Source organism: Mirounga angustirostris, unplaced genomic scaffold, assembly GCF_029215605.1.
Source record: "Mirounga angustirostris isolate CCGP_5_RB_7025 unplaced genomic scaffold, mMirAng1.0.hap1 SCAF_9, whole genome shotgun sequence".
NCBI classification, from domain to species: Eukaryota; Metazoa; Chordata; class Mammalia; order Carnivora; family Phocidae; genus Mirounga; species Mirounga angustirostris.
In genome coordinates, this window is record NW_026991717.1 from 25,445,098 (window position 1) to 25,464,486 (window position 19,389).

Here is a 19,389-nt window from a genome sequence, read left to right on the forward strand (position 1 = left end):
CTCTGCACAAAATGACAAGACGGAAAAAATCACCTCAACAAAAAGAACAAGAGGTAGTATCGACTGCCAGGGACCTACTCAATACGGACATTAGTACGATGTCAGATCTAGAGTTCAGAATCATCACTTTAAAGATACTAGCTGGGCTTGAAAAAAATATGGAAGTTATTAGAGAAACCTTTTCTGGAGACGTAAAAGAACTAAAATCCAACCAAGTAGAAATCAAAAAGGCTATTAATGAGGTGCAATCAAAAATGGGGGTGCGAAGTGCTAGAATAAATGAGGCAGAAGAGAGAATCAGTAATATAGAAGATGAAATGATGGAAAATAAGCTGAGAAAAAGAGAGATAAACAACTACTGGATCACGAGGGCAGAATTCGAGAGATAAGCGATACCATAAGACGAAACAACATTAGAATAATTGGGATCCCAGAAGAAGAAGAAGAAAGAGAGAGAGGGGCAGAAGGTATAATGGAGCAAATTATAGCAGAGAACTTCCCTAATTTGGGGAAAGAAACAGGCATGAAAATCCAGGAAGCACAGAGAACCCCTCTCAAAATCAATAAAAATAGGTCAACTCCCCGACATCTAATAGTAAAATTACGAGTCTCATAGACAAAGAGAAAATCCTGAAAGCAGCTCGGGAGAAGAGATATATAACCTTCAAGGGTAGAAACATTAGATTGGCAACAGACCTATCCACAGAGACCTGGCAGGCCAGAAAGGACTGGCAGGATATATTCAGAGCACTAAATGAGAAAAATATGCAGCCAAGAATACTCTATCCAGCTAGGCTGTCATTGAAAATTGAAGGAGAGATCAAAAGCTTCCAGGACAAACAAAAACTAAAGGAATTTGCAAACACAAAACCAGCCCTACAGGAAATCTTGAAAGGGGTGCTCTAAGCAAAGAGAGACCATAAAAGCAACATAGACCAGAAAGGAACACAGACAATATACGGTAACAGTCGCCTTACAGGCAATACAATGGCACTAAATTCCTATCTTTCAATAGTTACCCTGAATGTAAATGGGCTAAATGCCCCAATCAAAAGACACAGGCTAACAGACTGGATTAAAAAACAAGACCCATCGATATGCTGTCTGCAAGAGACTCATTTTGGAACCAAAGACACCCCCAGATTGAAAGTGAGGGGGTGGAAAACCATTTACCATGCTAATGGACACCAAAAGAAAGCTGGGGTGGCAATCCTTCTATCAGACAAATTAGATTTTAAACCAAAGACTGTAATAAGAGATGAGGAAGGACACCATATCATACTCAAAGGATCTATCCAACAAGAAGATCTAACAGTTGTAAATATCTATGCCCCTAACATGGGAGCAGCCAATTACATAAGGCAATTAATAACAAAAGCAAAGAAACACATTGACAACAATACAATAATAGTGGGGGACTTTAACATCCCCCTCACTGAAATGGACAGATCGTCTAAACAAAAGATCAACAAGGAAATAAAGACTTTAAATGACACACTGGGCCAAATGGACTTCACAGACATATTCAGAACATTCCATCCCAAAGCAACGGAATACACATTCTTCTCTAGTGCCCATGGAACATTCTCCAGAATAGATCACATCCTAGGTCATAAATCAGGTCTCAACCGGTACCAAAAGATTGGGATCATTCCCTGCCTATTTTCAGACCACAATGCTTTGAAACTAGAACTCAATCACAAGAGGAAAGTTGGAAAGAACTCAAACACATGGAGGCTAAAGAGCATCCTACTGAAGAATGAATGGGTCAACCAGGAAATTAAAGAAGAATTAAAAAAATACATGGAAACCAATGAAAATGAAAACACAACTGTTCAAAATCTTTGGGATGCTGCAAAGGCAGTCCTAAGAGGAAAGTATATAGCAATACAAGCCTTTCTCAAGAATCAAGAAAGGTCTCAAGTACACAACCTAACCCTACAGCTAAAGGAGCTGGAGAAAGAAGAGCAAATAAAGCCTAAACCCAGCAGGAGAAGAGAAATAATAAAGATCAGAGCAGAAATCAATGAAATAGAAACTAAAAGAACAGTAGAACAGATCAACGAAACTAGGAGCTGGTTCTTTGAAAGAATTAACAAGATTGATAAACCCCTGGCCAGACTTATCAAAAGGAGAAGAGAAATGACCCAAATCAACAAAATCATGAATAAAGAGGAGAGATCACAACCAACACCAAAGAAATACAAACAATTATAAGAACATATTCTGAGCAACTCTATGCCAGCAAATTAGATAACCTGGAAGAGATGGATGCATTCCTAGAGAGGTATCAACTACCCAAACTGAACCAGGATGAAATAGAAAACCTGAACAGACCTATAACCACTAAGGAAATTGAAGCAGTCATCAAAAATCTCCCAAAAAACAAAAGCCCAGGGCCAGATGGCTTCCCAGGGGAATTCTACCAAACATTTCAAGAAGAATTAATACCTATTCTTCTGAAACTGTTCCAAAAAATAGAAACGGAAGGAAAACTTCCAAACTCATTTTATGAGGCCAGCATTACCTTGATCCCAAAACCAGACAAAGACCCCATCAAAAAGGAGAATTACAGACCAATATCCCTGATGAACATGGATGCAAAAATTCTCACCAAAATACTAGCCAATAGGATCTAACAGTACATTAAAAGGATTATCCACCATGACCAAGTGGGATTTATCCCTGGGCTGCAAGGTTGGTTCAACATCCACAAATCAATCAATGTGATACAATACATTAACAAAAGAACAAGAATCATATGATCCTCTCAATAGATGCAGAAAAAGCTTTTGACAAAGTACAGCATCCTTTCTTGATCAAAACTCTTCAGAGTCTAGGGATCGAGGGTACATACCTCAATATCATAAAAGCCATCTATGAAAAACCTACAGCGAATATTATTCTCAATGGGGAAAAACTGAGAGCTTTCCCCCTAAGGTCAGGAACGCGGCAGGGATGTTCACTATCACCATTGCTATTCAACATAGTATTGGAAGTCCTAGCCACAGCAATCAGACAACAAAAAGAAATCAAAGGCATCCAAACTGGCAAAGAAGAAGTCAAACTCTCACTCTTTGCAGATGATATGATACTTTATGTGGAAAACCCAAAAGACTCCACCCCAAAACTGCTAGAACTCATACAGGAATTCAGTCAAGTGGCAGGATATAAAATCAATGCACAGAAGTCAGTGGCATTCCTATACACCAACAACAATACAGAAGAAAGAGGAATTAAGGAGTCGATCCCATTTACAATTGCACCCAAAACCATAAGATACCTAGGAATAAATCTAACCAAAGAGACAAAGGATCTGTACTCAGAAAACTATAAAATACTCATGAAAGCAATTGAGGAAGACACAAAGAAATGGAAAAACATTCCATGCTCATGGATTGGAAGAACAAGTATTGTGAAGATGTCAATGCTACCTACAGCAATCTACACATTCAATGCAATCCCCATCAAATACCATCCACTTTTTTCAAAGAAATGGAACAAATCATCCTAAAATTTCTATGGAACCAGAAAAGACCCCGCATAGCCAGAGGAATGTTGAAAAAGAAAAGCAAAGCTGGCGGCATCACAATTCCGGAATTCCAGCTCTATTACAAAGCTGTCATCATCAAGACAGCATGGTACTGGCACAAAAACAGACACATAGATCAATGGAACAGAATAGAGAGCCCAGAAATGGACCCTCAACTCTATGGTCAACTCATCTTTGACAAAGCAGGAAAGAATGTCCAATGGAACAAAGACAGTCTCTTCAACAAATGGTGTTGGGAAAATTGGATAGCCACATGCAGAAGAATGAAACTGGACCATTTCCTTACACCACACACAAAAATAGACTCCAAATGGTTGAAAGACCTCAATGTGAGACAGGAGTCCATCAAAATTCTAAAGGAGAACACAGGCAGCAACCTCTTGGACCTCAGCCAAAGCAACTTCTTCCTAGAAACATCGCCAAAGGCAAGGGAAGCAAGGGCAAAAATGAACTATTGGGACTTCATCAAGATAAAAAGCTTTTGCAAAGCAAAGGAAACAGTCAACAAAACCAAAGACAACCGACAGAATGGGAGAAGATATTTGCAAATGACATATCAGATAAAGGGCTAGTATCCAAAATCTATAAAGAACTCATCAAACTCAACACGCAAAGAACAAAGAATCCAATCAAGAAATGGGCAGAAGACATGAACAGACATTTTTCCAAAGAAGACATCCAAAAGGCCAACAGACACATGAAAAAGTGCTCAATATCGCTCAGCATCAGGGAAATCCAAATCAAAACCTCAATGAGATATCACCTCACACCAGTCAGAATGGCTAAAATTAACAAGTCAGGAAACGACAGATGTTGGCGGGGATGCGGAGAAAGGGGAACCCTCCTACACTGTTGGTGGGAATGCAAGCTGGTGCAGCCACTCTGGAAAACTGTATGGAGGTTCCTCAAAAAGTTGAAAATAGAGCTACCCTATGATCCAGCAATTGCACTAGTGGGTATTTACCCCAAAGATAGAAAAGTAGGGATCCGAAGGGGTACATGCACCCCGATGTTTATAGCAGCAATGTCCACAATAGCCAAACTGTGGAAAGAGCCAAGATGTCCATCGACAGATGAATGGATAAAGAAGTGGTATATATACACAATGGAATATTATGCAGCCATCAAAAGGAATGAGATCTTGCCATTTGCAACGACGTGGATGGAACTGTAGGGTATTATGTTGAGCGAAATAAGTCAAACAGAGAAAGACATGTATCATATGATCTCACTGATATGAGGAATTCTTAATCGCAGGAAACAAACTGAGTGTTGTTGGAGTGGGCCGTGGGGTGGGAGGGATGGGATGACTGGGTGATAGACACTGGGGAGGGTATGTGCTCTGGTAAGCGCTGTGAATTGTGCAAGACTGTTGAATCTCAGATCTGTACCTCTGAAACAAATAATGCAATATATGTTAAGAAAAAAAAAAAGAAGAAGGTAGCGGGAGGGGAAGAATGAAGTGGGGGAAATCGGAGGGGTAGATGAACCATGAGAGACGATGGACTCTGAAAAACTAACAGGGTTCTAGAGGGAAGGGGGGTGGAAGGATGGGTTAGCCTGGTGGTGGGTACTGAGGAGGGCACATTCTGCATGGAGCACTGGGTGTTATGCATAAACAATGAATCATGGAACACTTCATCTAAAACTAATGATGTAATGTATGGTGATTAACATAACATAATAAAATAAAAATAAAATAAATAAATTTTAGTAACCACAAAAAAAAAAAAAAAGATTGGTATCAGGGGGGTACCTGGGTGGGTTATAAGTTAAGCATTCAACTTGATTTCAGCTCAGGTCATGGTCTCAGGGTCATGAGATCTAACCCTACCTCAGGCTCCATGCTCGGAGTGTAGCCTGCTTAAGATTCTCTCTCTCCCTCTGCCCCTCTCCCCACTAAAAAAAAAAAAAAGATTGGTATCAGGGACAAAATATCTCATATCACCATTTCTGTTTAACACTGAATTGGAGGTCCTTGCCATTCCAACTGGGTAATGGAGGGAAAGAAAGAGAAAGAAGAAGAACCAAGAGTATAAATAATTGAAAACATAGAAATAATGCCATCATCATTTGCAAACAAAGTGATTATATGTGTAGAAAATCTAAAATAATCTTCAGAAAACTTGTTAGAATTAATAAGCGGGTTTAGATTTCTGAATAAAGATCATCCACTGTACTTCTATAAATTGCATATGCAAACATACATACATACATACATATGTGTGTGTATTGCTTTTACTACTTTGAAAATGCACATACATATTGCATTTATATACACATTATAACAAGCTTACAAAATCAATTTGTAGGAATAAATCTAACAAGAATGTGCAAGTTCTTTCTGTTGAAATTACAGAGTATTATTGAGAGATTAAAGGAGATACAATTAAAGGGGGATATATATATATGTATTTATGAATTGGAGGACTCAGAATTATAACTATCAACTATTTTCTCTCCAAACGTATCTATATATTCAATGTAATCACAATAAAAATCCCAACATCTTTGGGAACTAGATTTGGGAGCAAGTTCAGTCCAAAAAAATGGAAAGGTAAATGACCATGAATAGCAGATACTCTTAAAAAGAAGATCAAATTGAGAGGAAGATCCCTACCATATATTAAGACTTAATCAGAAAGCCAGAGTAGTTAAAACTGTAGTACTAGTGTAAGGTTAGAGAAATAAACAGAATGGAATAGGAGTCCTCCAAACAGAGCCATGAATATATATGGTCATCTGATTTATGATAAGGTGGCATTACTCTAGGAAAAAGGATATCTTTTCATTAAATAATTTTGGGATAATTGTGCATCCATATGGGAAAAGGAAGTGAAACTTGATCCTAAAATCAATTCTAGGTGAACTGGGACCCTAACTGTGAAAGGTAAAAAAAACAAAGCTTTTAGAAAATTAGAGAATATCTTGGGCACCTGGGTGGCTCAGTTGGTTAAGTGACTGCCTCCTGCTCAGGTCATGATCCTGGGGTACTGGGATCAAGCCCCACATATGGCTCCCTGCTCAGGAGGGGGGGGGGTTCCTGCTTCTCCCTCTCCTCCCCACTCATGCTCTCTGTTGTTATCTCTCTCTCTCTCAAATAAATAAATAAAATCTTAAAAAAAAATATAGAATATCTTCATGATACCAGAATAAGGGAAAATATATTAAATAGAGTTCTAGAGGAATTAGTCATAATGAAAAACACCAATAAATTGTCTTATAGAAATATTAAGAACTTACCTTCATCAAAAGACACCATAAAAAGGGTGTTAGAAGCAAGCCGCAGAATGGAAGAAAATATCTGCACAGGACTTTGATAAGAGAGTATATAAAAAAATCCTAGAACGTAATTACAAAAAGACAGCTAACCTAGTGGAAAATTAGAGGACTTGAATAGGGATGTTATAAAAGTATCTATGTGATAAAAATTAAAAGGTGTTCAATAACCTTGGTAAATAGAAAAATACAAATTAAACCACAATGAGATACCTCTACATACCCATCAGATGACAACAACAAAAAATGTACCGAGTACTAATGAGGAACTGGTGCGAAGTGAACTCTCACACTGCTATTGAGTTCAACCGCTTTGGATGACTGGCACTATCGAAATTAAAAAGGTGTGGAAGCAGAACGGCCCCTCTCCTTATCGATCCCGGGGACCATCATGGGGAATTAGTGTTTCTGGTCCCTGCACCTTTAGGCTATGGTGGGCTAGAAGTCCTGGTTCCTATAGGAGGAAAACGGAGGAGGAGTGAAATAATTTTCCACCAGGAATCCATTCCGTTAGGTAAAGCTCTGGCTGCTACCCGCTACAGGCTCCTCATGCCAAGAACACCCAACAGGAAAAGAATGTTCCTAAAGCTCAGGAGTACAGGGGGCTGCCACTACATCACTGGGACAGGGAGAAGCATGTTTAAAATTTAGAGAATTTGCTACGCCATCCCTGCGCTTCCATAACTGCTGACAATGAATGCGCAACCGTGGCAACCATCACCCACAAAGGCACAGTGACCAAGAGCTCATTGGGAACAAAGGTCTGGGTCACCCCACCGAGCAGACCTAGATCAGCTGGCTGAGGTGAAGGGAATCTGAAATAGCTGGCAGAGGAGAGTGATCATGTATGTTAATTATGGCCTCAGGACCAACAATTGTCTTATTTTAATTTTTAAAGAAGAAACTGTAATGGCTGCCACTCAGAGCTACTGACTGCTTACACTCAATTCCTTTTCTCAGTGTGTGTTTCAAGACAAGATGAATGACGGGTTCAAAAAGAAAGCTCAAGAAGAGGGAAGAAGAGATAGCATTTGGAATAGACTCCTGTTTCCTCACTTTTATTCTCTTTGCACTCCCCATTCCTGTCATACCCTATTTCTAAGTTAATTTCAGAACACATGGCTTCGATCATTTTGGTCCCATGCTTCTCTCAATGGCTCCTGCTTCCTAAGAAATGGGGTATAAATGTCTCTACCTGTCGTTCATTGCTTTGACAAAATGGTCCCCAACTGACCTTTTCTCCAGAATTTTTGCCTGCTGCCATCTTCCATCTGAATGCTAATCCACCTGGAGAACTCACTCTTTTCTGCACACATCCAAGGCTTTCTTGATACTTCATCCTTACTCAAGCTGTATCCTATGTAGGGGAGTTTCTTTCTTTTTTTGTAGCTTTTAATTTTATTATATTATGTTAGTCACCATACAATACGTCATTAGTTTTTGATGTAGTGATCCACGATCCATTGTTTCCGTATAACACCCAGTGCTCCATGCAGTTCGTGCCCTCCTTAATACCCATCCCGGGCTAACCAATACCCCCACCCCCCTCCCCTCTAGAACCCTGTTTGTTTCTCAGGTCCATAGTCTCTCATGCTTTATCTCTCCCTCCAACCCCCCCCCCATTTTTCCCTTCCTTCTCCTAATGTCCTCCATGTTATTCCTTATGTTCCACAAATAAGTGAAACCATATGATAATTGACTTTCTCTGCTTGACTTATTTCACTTAGCATAATCTCCTCCAGTCCCATCCATGTGGATGTAAAAGTTGGGTATTCATCTTTTCTGATGGTTGAGTAATATTCCATTGTATATATGGACCACCTCTTCTTTATCCATTCATCTGTTGAAGGGCATCTCGGCTCTTTCCACAGTTTGGCTATCGCGGACATTGCTGCTATGAACATTGGGGTGCATATGGCCCTTCTTTTTGCTACATCTGTGTCTTTGGGGTAAATACCCAGGAGTGCAATTGCTGGGTCATAGGGTAGCTCTATTTTTAAATTTTTGAGGAAACTCCATACTGTTTTCCAAAGTGGCTGTACCAACTTGCATTCCCACCAACAGTGTAAGAGGGTTCCCATTTCTCCACAACCTCTCCAACATTTCTTGTTTCTTTCCCTGTCCATTTTGGCCATTCTAACTAGTGTAAGGTGGTATCTCAGTGTGGTTTTGATTTGGATTTCCCTGATGGCTAATGATGATGAACATTTTTTCATATGTCTGTTAGCCATTTGTATGTCTTCTTCAGAGAAGTGTCTGTTCATCTCTTCTGCCCACTTTTTGACTTGATTATTTGTTTTTGGGTGTTGAGTTTGAGAAGTTCTTTATATATCTTGGATACCAGCCCTTTATCTGTAGTGTCATTTGCAAATATCTTCTCCCATTCTGTGGGTTGCCTCTTTGTTTTGTTGACTGTCTCCTTTGCTGTGCAGAAGCTTTTTATCTTGATGAAGTCCCAAAAGTTCATTTTTGCTTTTGTTTCACTAGCTTTTGGAGATGTATCTTGAAAGAAGTTGCTGTGGCCGATGTCAAAGAGGTTACTGCCTATGTTCTCTTCTAGGATTTGGATGGATTCCTGTCTCACATTGAGGTCTTTCATCCACTTTGAGTTTATCTTTGTGAGTGGTGTTAGAGAATGGTCGAGTTTCATTCTTCTGCATGTGGCTGTCCAATTTCCCCAGCACCATTTATTGAAGAGACTGTCTTTTTTCCATTGCATGTTTTTTCCTGCTTTGTCAAAGATTATTTGACTGTAGAGTTGAGGGTCCATATCTGGATTCTTTATTCTGTTCCATTGATCTGTATGTCTGTTTTTGTGCCAGTACCATGCTGTCTTGGTGATCACTGATTTGTAATATAGCTTGAAATCGGGCAACGTGATGACCCCAGCTTTGTTTTTCTTTTTCAACATCTCCTTGGCGATTCGGGGTCTTTTCTGATTCCATACAAATTTTAGGATTGTTTGTTCTAGCACTTTGAAAAATGTCATTGGAATTTTGATTGGGATGCCACTGAAGGTATAGATTGCTCTGGGTAGCATAGACATTTTAACAATCTTTATTCTTCTGATCCATGAGCATGGAATATTTTTCCATCTTTTTGTGTCTTCTTCAATTTCTTTCATGAGTGTTTTGTAGTTCTTAGAGTATAGATCCTTTACCTCTTTGGTTAGGTTTATTCCAAAGTATCTTATGGTTTTTGGTGCTATTGTAAATGGAATCGTTTCTCTAATTTCTCTTTCTACAGTTGCGTTGTTAGTGTATAAGAAAGCAACTGATTTCTGTGCATTGATTTTGTATCCTGCCACATTACTGAATTGCTGGATGAGTTCTAGTAATTTGGAGGTGGAGTCTTTTGGGTTTTCCACATAAAGTATCATGTTGTCTGCGAAAAGAGAGTTTGACTTCTTCTTTGCCAATTTGAATACCTTTTATTTCTTTTTGTTGTCTGATTGCTGTTGCTAGGACTTCTAGTACTATGTTGAACAACAGTGGTGAGAGTGGGCACCCTTGACGTGTTCCTGATCTTAAGGGAAAGGCTCTCAGCTTTTCCCCATTGAGGATGATATTTGCTGTGGGTTTTTCATAGATGGATTTTATGAGCTTGAGGAATGTTCCCTCTATCCCTATACTCTGGAGAGTTTTAATCAGGAAAGGATGTTGTATTTTGTCAAATGTTTTTTCTGCATCAATTGAGAGGACCATATGGTTTTTCTCCCTCCTCTTATTAATGTGTTCTATCACATTGATTGATTTGAGAATGTTGAACCACCCTTGCATCCCGAGGATAAATCCCACTTGGTCGTGGTGGATGATCCTTTTAATGTATTGTTGGATCCTATTAGCTAGGATTTCGTTGAGGATTTTGGAATCCATATTCATCAGGGATATTGGTCTGAAATTCTCCTTTTTGATGGGGTCTTTGCCTGGTTTGGGGATTAAGGTAATGCTGGCCTCATAGACGAGTTTGGAAGTTTTCCTTCTCTTTCTATTTTTTGAAACAGCTTCAGTAGAATAGGTATTATTTCTTCTTTGAATGTTTGGTAGAATTCCCCAGGGAATCCATCAGGCCCTGGACTCTTTGTTTTTTGGGGAGGTTTTTGATCACTGCTTCAATCTTGTTACTGGTTATTGGCCTATTCAGATTGTCAATTTCTTCCTGTTTCAGTCTTGGCAGCTTATAGGTTCCCAGGAAGGCCTCCATTTCATCCAGATTGCTCAGTTTATTGGCATATAGTTTTTGATAATAATTTCTAATAATTGTTTCTATTTCCTTGGTGTTAGTCGTAGTCTCTCCCCTTTCATTCATAATTTTATTAATTTGGGTCCTCTCTCTCTTCTTTTGGATAAGTCTGGCCAGTGGTTTATCAACCTTATTAATTCTTTCAAAGAACCAACTTCTAGTTTCGTTGATCTGATCTACTGTGTTTCTGGTTTCTAATTCATTGATTTCTGCTCTAATTTTAATTACTTCTCTTCTAATGCGTGGCTTAGGTGTCGTTTGTTGCTTTTTCTCTAGTTCTTTAAGGTGTAGAGTTAGTTGGTGAATTCGGGATTTTTCTGTTTTTTTGAGTGAGACTTGGATGGCTATGTATTTCCCCCTTAGGACCACCTCTGCAGTATCCCATAGGTTTTGGACCGATGTGTTTTCATTCTCATTGATTTCCATGAATTGTTTAAGTTCTTCTTTGATTTCCTGGTTGACCCAAACATTCTTGAGCAGAGTGGTCTTTAGCTTCCAAGTATTTGAATTTCTGCCAAATTTTTTCTTGTGATTGAGTTCCAGTTTTAGAGCATTGTGGTCTGAGAATATGCAGGGAATAATCTCAATCTTTTGCTATCGGTTGAGACCTGATTTGTGACCCAGTATATGGTCTATTCTGGAGAAAGTTCCATGTGTGCTCGAGAAGAATGAGTATTCTGTTGTTTTAGGGTGGACTGTTCTGTAAATATCTATGAGGTCCATCTGGTCCAATGTATCATTCAAAGCTCTTGTTTCCTTGTTGATTTTCTGCTTAGATGATCTGTCCATTGCTGAGAGTGGAGTATTGAGGTCTCCTACAATTAACATATTGTTATCAATATGACTCTTTATTTTGGTTAACAGTTGGCTTATGTAGTTGGCTGCTCCCATGTTGGGGGCATAGATATTTACAATTGTTAGATCTTCTTGTTGGATAGACCCTTTAAGAATGATATAGTGTCCTTCTGTGTCTCTTATTACAGACTTTAGTTTAAAATCTAATTTGTCTGATATACGAATTGCTACCCCAGCTTTCTTTTGAGGTCTGCTGGCATGGAAGATGGATCTCCATCCCTTCACTTTCAGTCTGGATGTATCTTTAGGTTCAAAATGAGTCTCTTGTAGACAGCACATGGATGGGTCCTGTCTTTTTATCCAATCTGCAACCCTGTGCTGTTTTATGGGAGCATTTAGGCCATTCACGTTGAGAGTGATGATTGAAAGATATGAATTAATTGTCATCATGTTGCCTGTGAAGACGTTGTTTTTATAGATTGTCCCTGTAAATTTCTGTTGTATATCACTCTTGGGGTCTTTCTCCTTTTTAGAACCCCCCTTAATATTTCTTGCAGGGCCGGCTTAGTGGTCACATATTCTTTCAACTTCTGCCGGTCGTGGAAGCTCTGCATCTCCCCATCCATCCTAAATGAAAGCCTTGCCGGATAAAGTATTCTTGGCTGCATGTTCTTCTCATTTAGTACTCTGAATATGTTTTGCCGGGCCTTTCTGGCTTGCCAGGTCTCTGTGGATAGGTCTGACGTTATTCTGATGTTCCTCCCTCTGTACGTAAGAAATCTCTTCCCCCTAACTGCCCTTAAAATGGTTTCCTTGGTTCTAAGATTTGCAAGTTTTACTATTACATGCCAGGGTGTTGGCCTGTTTTCCTTTATCTTGGGAGGGGTCCTCTCTGCCTCTAGGATGCGAATGTTTGTTTCATTCCCCAGATCAGGGAAGTTCTCAGGTATGATTTGCTCAAATACATCTTCTAGCCCTCTCTCTCTCTCCACTCCCTCCGGGATTCCAATTATTCTGACATTGGAACGCCTCATGGTGTCACTTATTTCTCTGATTCTATTTTCATGGATTCTGAGTTGTTTTTCCCTGGCCTCCTCTTTTCCCTTTTTATCTATTATACTGTCTTTCAGATCACTTATTCTCTCTTCTGTCTCAGTTACCCTAGCTGTTAGATTATCTAGATTGGATTGGATCTCATTGATAGCATTTTTAAGTTCTTCCAATTCCTCTTTTATTTCTGCCCTTAGAGACTCTATGTTCCCATTAATGGATTTCTCCATTCTAGCCACTGTCTTCACAATTGCTAGCCTGAATTCCATCTCTGACATCTTGGTTATGTCTGCATCCATTTGTAAATCTGCAGCATAAGTCATAAGCTCTGAGTCTTTTCTGTTTTGGGGGCTCCTCCTCCTAGTCATTCTGTTGATGGGTGTTTGGGGGAATGTATAGAGTCCCAATTATTGACCAGAACCCAAGCAAGATGCACCTGTTTTCTTGGGACCTTAGGGTTGCTGGCCTCTTGTTTTCCCAGCCTGTCTTCTGCGGGAGGGGCCTGCTGTGCTATTACTCAGGCAACCCTGTTTGGGCGGAGTTGCCCTGTGCCCCTGTGGCGGGGGATGGACTCAGTGGGAATCAGTCTTTGGGGCTTTTGCTCTCTGGCGCCTTTCCCTGGAGGCTTTCCGCATCTCTTCCGCAAATCAGAGCAGAAGAGACCTTTTCCAACCCTCTACCTCAGAGCAGAGAGACCTTAGTCTGTTCTTCAGTGAGCCCTCCAGGCCACACTGTCTCCATCTCTGTCTGTGCTGTTATAAACTGCAGCGTCCTGGGTTGTGCGCCCCTCCGCAGTGCTCCCAGTCCTGCCTCCAAGTCGGGGCATGTCTCTGCCCTTTTTGCTTCTAAAACCGCCAGCTGCTCCCAGTTCACGTGCACGCGACTCTGCCGCTTGGGGTTCTGTCTTGGGGACTGCAGTTTGCGTGTGCGTGACCGTTGCCTCGGTTTCTGTCAGTGGGGGCTGCAGTTCGCGTGCGCGTGACCCCGCCGGTCTGGTCCTCCACCCTGGGGGCTGCCCTAAAGTTCTCTCCCGACACTACCGGTCTGCGAGTCTGTGCCCCGTCCGCAGCGCGCGAGGCTGTCACTCACCGGCTGTGTAGGATCACCACAGCCAGGCACCCTCCCGCTGCCGTTTATCCTCTGATATCTGCATGCAGAATCACGGCTCTCTGCTTCGTACCTCAAAACCAACCGCCTGTGATATTCTGTTTGTAGAGATCCAGATCTTCTTACATCTCAGGCTGGTTTTGTGAGTGCTCAGAGTGGTCTGGTAGATATCCAGCTCAATTCCGGGGACCACTTAAAATAGGGTCCCCTACTCCTCTGCCATCTTCCCCCCCCCCCCCGGGGAGTTTCTTTCAAGTGTTCCAATGTCCATATATCTCCTTAAGAGAAATAGTGAGCATGAAACTCTGCCAATTGTAAAGTGCTACTCAAATGGGAAGTTTTTCTATATTAATGAAAGTATAGAGTCAACCAAAAGAGTCATCCTTCAAGACTCTTAAATGTCAGCTTCTACATGAAATTATTTTCTTCTATCCTTAACTTCTGCGTTCTCTTCCATCAAACTGCTAAGAGTCTTACTAACTCCTGCTTAGATGAAAGCAGTCCACGCACTTGTCTTAACATTCCCCTGTGACTAAATATTGTGAAGGCAGGGCCATCCTTGTCATGGGCATTCTCCTTGCAGAACTCAGTGCCTCATTCAGGAGAAGAGGTTGAGTTTGCATCACCGAGTGAATTGAAAAACAAGTACAATACTTATGGGAAAAGCACCCTCAAAAAGGAGTGAGATTTTAAAATGTAAAGTTCAGGACTACGGCTACTGGGAAAGATTTAGTAACAAAAAACAGACAAAATATATACAACAAACACATTCAAGACACTGAACATTTTGGACAGTGACACCTGAGAGGGAAAACAAAGGACGCGAGCCCTACATTCACCCCAGATTACTGCTTTGAAAGACTGTACAGATCATGACAGAGGGCATGGGAACCCAGCTGGCTGATTTCTTCCATGGAGGAGCTGGGTCCTATAGTACAAGAACAAGAGCTAGAGTTTTCTAGAGTGTAGAGTATCAGAGAGGATAGAAGTGCACAGAGAACCCTGGGAACCTGTGGACGGTCCCCCTCAAGTATCCAGCAAAGAAAACAGACACACACACATGTGAAAGAGCAGATGGGAAAGAACAATCTAAGGGCTGGAGGGAGCTGTGTTCTGGGCTCACACACAACGCACAACAGTACCTGTTCCCAGCAGGCAGACTAGAAAAAGTCAATATCCACGGGCATTGGTAGAAGAGTCAGGAGTAGAGAATAATTAGCTCTAGATGAGTACTGCTTCAATCACACCTAACAAACCAAACTACTTTCAGTTACGTAAGTGAAGCTCAAGCTTAAGAATATTTATAGAAACATGAAAAGAGGCAGCACCCAGTAATATAAAATCCAAATATCTGGCAGGAAAATAAGACCCATCATGAGGAAAATTAACAAATCAGTTGAAACTGATTCAAAAGAGCCACAGATGTTAGAATTAGCAGGAAAGGACATTAAAACAGTAATTATAACTAGATTTCCTATGATCAAAACAGTAGCAGGGATGGGGAAGTTAAAAAAAAAGGCCCAAACTGAACTTCTAGATATAAAAACCACAATGTCGGAGATGAAAAATAAAACAGATTAGAAATTGCAAAGGAAAAGAAAGTGAACTTGAATTTTTTTAAGTTTTATTTATTTTAGAGAGGGAGAAGAGAAAGCGCACATGCACACCCACAAGTGGGGGGAGGGGCAGAGGTATAGCATCTTCAAACAGACTCCCCACTAAGTGTGGAGCCAGTGAAGGGCTCAATCTCACAACCCATGAGATCATGACTTGAGCTGAAATCAAGAGTCGGACATTTAACTGACCATGTAGGCACCCCAAAAAGATAGTGAACTTGAAAGATAGCAACAGAAACCATTCAAACTGAAATACAAAGAGAATGAAGAATCAAAAAAGAAAAGAACATCAGTGATTTATGGGACAACTTCAAGAGACATTAAATACTTAAGGACTTGGAGTTCTCAATAATAGTAATGGCTGAAAATACTTTAATAGTAATGGCTGAGAAGCTTCCAAACTTGATGAAAACCATAAACCTGCAGATCCAAGAATTCCAAGGCTCAAAATGACAAGGAAATTACAATGTTACATCATAATCAATTTGCTCAAAATCAACAATTAAAAAAAAATCTTAAGAGCAGCTGTGTTATAGGGGCACCTGAGTGGCTCAGTCGGTTAAGTCTCTGACTCTTGATTTCAGCTCAGGTCATGATCTTGGGGTCCTGGGATAGAGCCCTGCATCAGGCTCTGTGCTCAGCATGGAGTCTGCTTCAGATTCACTCCCTTTGCCCCTCCCCCTTCTTTCTGTCTCTCTAAAATAAATAAATAAATCTTAAAAAAAAAGAGCAGCTGTGTTATATACAAAGATACAAAAATAAGGGTGATGGCAGACTTCTCATTGGAAATAATGTAAGCAAAAAGACAAGTGAGCAACATCTTCAAAGCACTGAAAGACAAGATACTGCCAATCTAGAATCTATACCCAATATAGATATATTTCAAAAAGAAAAGCAAAATAAAGATGTTTTTGTATACACAAAAGCTGAAAAAAGAAATCATCACCAACAGAACCACACTACCAGGAAATGTTAAAGTCCTTTGGGCAGAAGGAAAATGGCATCATTTTGAAAGCTAGACAAAATAATAAGGAGCACAGAAAATGTTAATTACATGGGTGAGCATATAAGATTTTTTTATTATATGAATCTCTTTACTATATGTATACATACAAAAAATAACAAGGTGTGGTGGTATTTAACACACATGTAAAATAGTACAAAGGCTGCAAGGCTACCAGAAAAAAAATGGAAGTATACCACTGCAAAGTTCTTTTATTATATGTGAAGTGGAATAATATCACTTAGGATAGACTAAAGATATATCCTATAAACCCTGAAGTAACTACAAAAATAGCAAAACAAGGAGTTGTAGCTAATTAGACAAAGAAGAGAAAAGAAAAAGAGAACAGGGCGCCTGGGTGGCTCAGTCGTTAAGCGTCTGCCTTCGGCTCAGGTCATGATCCCAGGGTCCTGGGATCGAGCCCCACATCAGGCTCCCTGCTCGGCGGGAAGCCTGCTTCTCCCCTTCCCACTCCCCCTGCTTGTGTTCCTGCTCTCGCTATCTCTCTCTCTGTCAAATAAATAAGTGAAATCTTTAAAAAAAAAAGAAAAAGAAAAAGAGAAGATGAGAAAGCAATTATCAAGATTATAGACTTAAACTTAACCATATCAGTAATCACATTAAATGCAAAACCTTTAAACATCCCAATGAAAAGGCAGAGATAATAAAAAAAGGATTTAAAAAAAGGCAAGACCCAACTATATGTTGCTTATAAAAAATGGACTTCATAAACAAAGTCACACAGGTTAAAAATAAAAGGTGGGTATGTTAAAACTACTCAAAAGAAAGCTGGAGAAGACAGAGTAAATCTCAGCTCAAAGAATATTGCCAGGGACGAGGAAGATCATTTCATAGTGATACAAGAGTCAAAATGACCCAAACAATGAAGCTTCAAAATAAAGGAAGCAAAATTTATAGATCTGCAAAGAGAAATAGACAAAACCACAATTATACTCAGAGGTTTCAACAGCCCTTTTCAATAATTCATAGAACAAATAGGCATAAAGTTAGCAAGGACATAGAAGACTTGAACAGTACCATCAACCAGAATGACCAGCTTGACATTTATAGAACATTCAACCCAACAAAAGCAAAATTCACACTATTCTCAAAAGAGCACATAAAGAGGGACCATATTCTAGGTAATAAAATAAGTATGAATAAATTTAACCTAGTTTAAGTCATATAAAGTATGTTCTCTGACTACTACGGAATTAAGTTAGAAATCAATAACAAAGATCTCTGGAAAATGCCCAAGTATTTGGAAACAAAATAACACATTTCTAAATAACCTACAGGTCAAAAAGAATTCAAAAAGGAAATCAGAAAATGTTTTGTACTGAATGAAAAATGAGAACACAAATATGATTCCATTAAAGCAGAACAGAGGGGGAAATTTATAGCACTAAATTCATGCATTAGAAATGAAGAACGGTCCCAAATCAATGACCTCAGATTTAACCTTAAGAAATTAGAAGAGTAAACTAAATTCAAAGTGAGCAAAACAAAGTGATGAAGATCAAATTGGAAATCAATGACACAGAAAACAGAAAAATAATAGAGAAAGTCATTGAAATCAAAAGATTTCTCTTTGAGAACATCAACAAAACTGATAAACCTCTAGCCAGAAAGATAAAGGAAAAAGAGAGAGAGAGAGAGAGAAGGCTCTAATTACCAATATTAGGACTGAGTATTAACAAACATTGCCAATAAATTCAACGAACTGGATGAAAAAGGAAAAACTCCTTAAAAGACACAACTACCAATGCTTACTGAAGAAAAAACAGATAACCTGATCAGCCCTAAATCTACTAAGAAATTGACATTTCATATGATCCTGTATATAGAAAGTCTCAAGGAATCCTGAAGAAAAGTACTATAGCCTATAAATTCAACAAATTGCAGGGTACAAGATCAACACACAAAAATCAGCTGTTTCAATCACTTAAAAATGAACATTCTGGAAGGAAATTAATAAAGCTATTCTGTTTACAATAGTATCTAGAAAGATAAAATATCTGGTAATAAATTTAACTAAGGAGGTGAAAGACTTGTATCTGAAAACTATAAAATATGGCTGAAAGAAACTAACTAAATAAATGAAAAGACATCCTCTGTTCATGAATTGGCAGACTTAATATTGTTAGGACATCAGAACCACCCAAAGTGATCTACAGCTACAATTCAATCTCTGTCAAAATCACCACAGCTTTTTTTTTGCAGAAATGGAAGACAATCCTCAAATTCATGAAAGAGAAGTTGGAAGACTCTTTTATGTCCTAATTTCAAAACTTACCACAAAGCTAGAGTAATCAAAACAGTGTAGTACTCACATAAAGATGGAGATATAGACCAACAGAATAGAAAGCCCAGAAATAAACTCACACATAAAGTCAAAGGATTTTTGAAGACCACACAATAGGGAAAAAATAGTCTCTTCAACAGATGTGCTGGGACAACTGGATATCCCTGTGCTAAAGAATAAGGTTGGGCACCTACCTTACACCAGGATAAAAATTAACTCAGAATGATCTAAATATAAGGACTCAGCCATAAAATTCTTTTATTTATTTATTTGAGAGAGAGACAGAGACAGAGATAGCGAGAGAGAGCATGAGCTGGGAGGAGAGGGAGAAGCAGGTTCCTCGCTGAGCAGGGTGCCCGATGCGGGGCTCGATCCCAGGACCCTGGGATCATGACCTGAGCCGAAGGCAGACGCTTAACCAACTGAGCCACCCAGCTGC

General features: G+C 39.6%; 1 protein-coding gene across 1 annotated transcript in view; it reads right to left on the reverse strand.

Annotated features, from left to right (window-relative positions):
• Positions 1-19,389, reverse strand: part of ATP10A (ATPase phospholipid transporting 10A (putative)) — a 200,910-nt gene that overhangs the window by 79,720 nt on the left and 101,801 nt on the right.